General features: G+C 36.1%; 1 pseudogene; it reads left to right on the forward strand.

Annotated features, from left to right (window-relative positions):
• Positions 1-439: 439 nt before the first annotated feature.
• LOC136205334 (pentatricopeptide repeat-containing protein At4g11690-like) lies at positions 440-5,727 on the forward strand (annotated as a pseudogene).

Consider the following 5,727-nt stretch of genomic DNA (forward strand, 5'->3'; position numbering starts at 1 on the left):
GACCATGGTACGAATATTTGTATGGCGACATTGATTCAGACGATGAAGACTGAAGGAACTTCAATTTCTTTCCTAGTCATCACATATAAAAATATTCAGAAGACATAAGTGCCACTTGTCCAAAAGTTGTGTTTAAGTATCAAGTTTGAGCTTTTCTTATATTATAATAATAGTATAATGTGGTATGGTGTGTGATGGTGTAAGAAAGATAAAATTCTATTCTTATCTTTCAAAAAGATAAAAGCGTGGTGTGTAATGGTGTAAGAAAGATAAGATTCTATTCTTATCTTTCAAAAAGATAATAATGTAGTGTGTAAATAAGATAAGATATTATTTTTATCTTTATTTTCATTTTATCTTGTTTCTAAGGTTTTTATTCTATAAGAAAATCTTAACTCATTTATAAAATCATCCTTTACTCTCCTTATAAAATAATCTTATTGCAATAAAAGTTATGACTTTCTAAACCTATTTCTTTTTTCAAATGCTTTCTTAAGTTGGTTTACTCGTATATTTTAGATTCGTCCTACGAGGAGCAATCTTTTTATTTTTATTTTTTTTGTGCTTCGGCTTCAGCTCTCATAGCAGTCTCTTCCTTCTTTGCATCAGCCAACTCTTGGCGCAAGATATCCACCTGAGGCAGAGCATCCCGAGTTAAGGAAACTTGCTTATTAAAAGCCAGTTGTTGCTGGAAGTAATGAACCCCTTAAATTGGAAAACCGGTGGCATATAGTGGTAGTGGAAGCAAGGTCCTGTCCTGTCACAAAATGAAAAGAGTTTATTATGGCTTATTACAAGTTGAAGCAACCAAGGCTAATTCATTCAAAAGGGAAGTTAACGGAATTACCCTTCAACATACAACGATGCAGCAAGAAATCAACCGCCGGGACTTTACTCTCATCGGAAAAATGGTGAAAATTCCGCCGCTGAAAGCTCTCTCCGTCTTCCATTCCTCGATTTTCCGTGGTATGTACCCCTGTCATCAATCTATTTCCTTCCTTGTTTACTACCTCCTTAATTCCAACATGAAATTCGATGCCCAATCTCTCATTCTTCAATTCCTCTCTAACCGAATCTCCTTGCCCTTCTTCACTGTTGCATCTCTTCTTCACCATCTAACACTAAATGTCTCCAATCAAACCCAAACAATCAGTGTCCAACTGTATGAAGCAATTGTCAGCGCTCACATTCAATCTCGCCTACCAGAGGAAGCTCTGTTCTATTTCGATCAAATGGTTGATAAAGGACCTGTCCCCGAACCAAATACATTTAATAAAATTTTACATTCTTTCGTTAAAGCAAGCTATTTTGGTAAGTCCTGGTTGGTTTTTCGTGAAGCCAAGCAGAAAAAAATCAAATTGGATGTTTATAGTTACGGAATAATGATCAAGGGCTGTTGTGAAGCTGGTGATTTGAATAAAGGTTTTGAACTATTAGCTCAATTGGAGGAGATGGATTTTACTCCGAATGTTGTTGTATATACTTGTCTAATTGACGGTTGTTGTAAGATTGTTGATGTTAAAACAGCAAAATTTTTGTTTAATAAGATGAAGGAGCTTGGTTTGGTAGCTAATCAGTATACTTACTCGGTTCTGATTAATGGGTTCTTTAAAAGTGGTCTGAAAAGAGATGGGTTTGAGTTGTATAAGAACATGTAGCTTGTTGGGGTGTTGCCGAATTTATATACTTACAATTGTATGATTAATGAGTATTGCAATGAAGGGAACACATATAAAGCCTATGAATTGTTCGATGATATGTCTAAGAGAGGGGTGGCAGCAAGTGTTGTTACTTATAATACTTTGATTGATGGGTTATCGAGAAACAAGAAGGTTTGGGAGGCGGAGAAGTTAGTAGATGAAATGAAGAAAGCTGGGATCTTTCCAAATTTAGTCACATATAACATGTTGATTCATGGTTTCTGTAGTGTCAAAGAGTTGGATAGAGCGCTAATTTTGTTTGAGCAGTTAAAGTCAAATGGTCTAAGTCCATCTTTGATAACTTATAATACACTAATTCAAGGGTATTCTAATGGTGGAAACTGGGTTGCTGTGAGTAATTTAGTGAGGGAGATGGTGGATAGGGGCATTTCACCTTCTAAAGTGACATATACAATTATGATTAATGCGCATGTTCGGCTAAATGATATGGAGAAAGCATTTGATATGTATTCTTATTTAGAGAAGGTTGGGTTGGTTCCTGATGTGTATATGTATTTAATAGATTTAATAGAATTGAAATCTTTAAAGGGAGGTTTAGGAAAATCCTATTGATTGCAGCTTTCTCCAGACCTCCGGGAAAAGTATGAAAAAAAAAATGGCTCGAATGGTATGATCCCTCCGTCGCCCCAGAATGAAATCTCAAATTTGAATTTCTATTGGAAAATTTCTGAAAAAGTGTCCTTGAATTCATTCGAGATGTGAGCCAAACTCAGATCGTTGAGCGACGGCCCTTCCACTCGGCACCGTCGGATCGAACTCAGATGAAGTTCTGACGATCTATCAGAGAAAAAAGAACGAATGGATCTTGTAGGATTCCCAAGAAATTCTTCGATTTCTTCCGGAAGCAGATGATTATTCATCTCCTTCTCACGTTTGGATTTTTCGATTACTCTCGACCCGTATAATGAAATCGGAAAATGGATTCCTATTCGAAAAGTGCATAACCGCATGGATAAGCTCATACTAACCCGTCAATTTTGGATCCAATTCGGGATTTTCCTTGGGAGGTGTCGGGAAGGAATTGGAATTCTCGATGTGAAAACACAGAGACAAAGGGCTGATCTTTGAATAGGAAAAAGAGTGGTTTGGGGTTTTAATAAAAGGGATGTGCATGAAAGGTGAGATGAAAGAAGCATTAAAACTTTTTAGATCAATGGAACCAAATGATGTGATATACAATATGATGATTAATGGTTACTGTAAAGAAGATAGTTCTTTTAGGGCTTTGAGGTTACTGGAAGAAATGGAAGATAGGAAATTGGTTCCAAATGTGGCGAGCTTCCGTTCCACCATTGGAATTTTGTGCAAGGATGGTAAGTGGAAAGAGGCTGAGGTGTTGCTTAAAAAGATGATTGAAGTGGGATTAGAACCATCAGTTTCCATCTATAACTTAATCTCTCAAGCTAAATATGGTTTGGAATTGAGGACTTCAAATACTGGTTGACAGGAATTCGGGGGGTTATGAAAAATCACTCACTTCGCTTCTCAGGAACATTAACCCTCAAAGGTTCTTTAGGTGCAGCCTTCAATGGTTTCCCTTCAGGAACATATATCCTGTGGTAGTTTTCGTAAGAATTTTCTTTATGCTTGAGTCGCTTAGCTAGAGCCCCTAGGAAATCCTTCATCAGCACACATCCAAATGCAGGGCTATTACCAATCACAACTCGTTATTTCTCAAATTTACCTAATTTGTCAATGTCGGGTTTACATTGCTCTTGACTGTCAACATTAAAGGTAAAATTGCACTATTTTAGACGTTAGATGTAAAATTACATTTATGGGGTTTTTTTTATATATTTTCTCTAATATAAATTTATCATATGTAAAAGACCATGACAATAAAAATTAAAAGTGCATTGAGGATGTTATTTATTTTTACTTATATGAGTATTTTTATTTAAAAAAATATTAAACATCATTATAAACAAATAATTAAACCTTATTATTAATTGGGTCTGACACCGGTGTCACCAGTATCACAAATGTTATGTTGCTGCAGCAATTCTAAGAATTGCAAACCCGGTGTTTGATACACCGGGTTCTATACAAACATGAAACCGGTTAATTATTCACCAGTTTCATCTAACTATATCAGAAAAATAGAGCATTACAGGAGTAAAAAAACAAAAACCAAACATTTTTATTAGAATTATACTTGAAAGTGGCCTTGGCGCAACGGTAAAAACGTTGTTGCCGTGTGACCAGAGGTCACGAGTTCGAGTCTTAGGAGCGGCCTCTTGCCAATTAAATTGGCAAGGGAAGGCTTGCCCCCAATACACCCTTGTGGTGGGACCCCTCCCCGGACCCTCGCTCAGCGGGGACGCGTAATGCGACTGGGCCGCCCTTTTTTTTTTTTTTTTTATACTTGAAAGTGGCATTATTTAGAGGAAAAATCCTAATATTTCTGTATTTTCTGGGCATTTCATTTCTAACACTCTTGGGATGTAAACACAACCAGATTCTCATGTGGATGCATTTTTTATCTACTGATCATATCATGCTCAAATACTAACTAATAAATGTAGGATGGTCTGTCAACTTATTGTACCTAGCTCGAATTAGACCATCTAAGAAGCTTGCTTCAAGAATCAAAAGAAAGGGAGTTCAAGTTGCAAGCAGAGGTATCACAGCTGAAAAGAAACAAAATGTTATTTGATATCCAAATGTTCTTTTCTCCGATCCGATTTCATTTCAAGTAAAGGTAAGGATCTTTCTCAATGTAGTGCAGTGTTTGTCTTCCTATGTACAATTTCAGGCTTAATAAATGTAGTTTTCTTCTCAATACTTTGTGTCTGATTCTGCTTCGGCCTTATCATTTTTGAACTTATTGTTTCAATTTCATCAGTTTTTATCAGATTTCAAAGTGCATGTTCATATCTACTCTTTTTTCCTATGTATTTAGCTTGAGTAGGTGTATAGCTTTGAATTGAAATTGTTTGGTTAAGTAATTGAGTTTTTTCTCAGTTCGCTGCAGCTGCAGAGGGTGTTCCGTTTTAGGACGAATGGCCTTATGCTATTCATCTTCTAAGCCACACTTATGTTAATGATATGTAATTTTATGAATTAACTCTCTCTCTCCATGTTAGTTTACGAAAGTTTCCTGCGAATTTTATATTTTGTATTTTAAATCTTCCTTGCCGGCTTTGTTTCTCTCACTCTTTTAGCTACTGGATTAGGGTTATGAAATTTGATGTTTTTCCTCAATTACTGGATGTGAAGGGAGACCAGGGAGGAGTCTTTTGCAATTTATATTTTTCTAATTTATTACTTTTCGTGCAGTTTTTTGTTGTTTTGATGAGTGGGGATTTTAGGTTGGAGTCCATGTGTTGTACTTTCTGTATGCTTTATTTTATAGGGTTTTAGTGCAGTTAGGGGTCTCACATGTCGGAGTGATTATCATGCAGTAATACTGTAACAGTGCTCGATTCCTCTGGAAATCAGTACCTTCATTCAGTTCTGAAAAAAACCAACCAGAAGTGGTGGCAACATGGATGATTGGTCAGAGATTGTGGACACGCGTTTATGCTGGTGTACATGAGGCAATTCATGGTTTTGACTGGAGTCAAGAAACTGGGGTCTCAGGCAAGTTTTCCATGTCGATCTGTAACAATTTGATTCTACTTTCTTTTAGTTTTAGGTACTGAATCCACTGTGTTGGATGCCATGAATGTTAATATAGCAAATTAATGTTTATATTGAAATCCATTTTTGTAATTTCTAATTCATACCTTAATCTTTTGCCTTTCTCCCCTCCTTAACTGGCTTTTTTGGGAAGGTTATGAAAGCCAAAAGGTAAAGCATAACTGAACAAACACCAAATGAGAATGAATTATTGGGAAGGTTATGAAAGCCAAAAGGTAAAGCATAACTGAACAAACACCAAATGAGAATGAATTATGGTAATGTGATGGTTAGATTTACTTCCTTTTTAGAAGTGGTTTTTTGAAAATGTTTTGATGCTCTGAAATAGGGAAAGGTTGGAGGCATAGAAACTCTTTGATAATGG

The sequence above is a fragment of the Euphorbia lathyris genome, chromosome 9 (assembly GCF_963576675.1).
Source record: "Euphorbia lathyris chromosome 9, ddEupLath1.1, whole genome shotgun sequence".
NCBI classification, from domain to species: domain Eukaryota; kingdom Viridiplantae; phylum Streptophyta; class Magnoliopsida; order Malpighiales; family Euphorbiaceae; genus Euphorbia; species Euphorbia lathyris.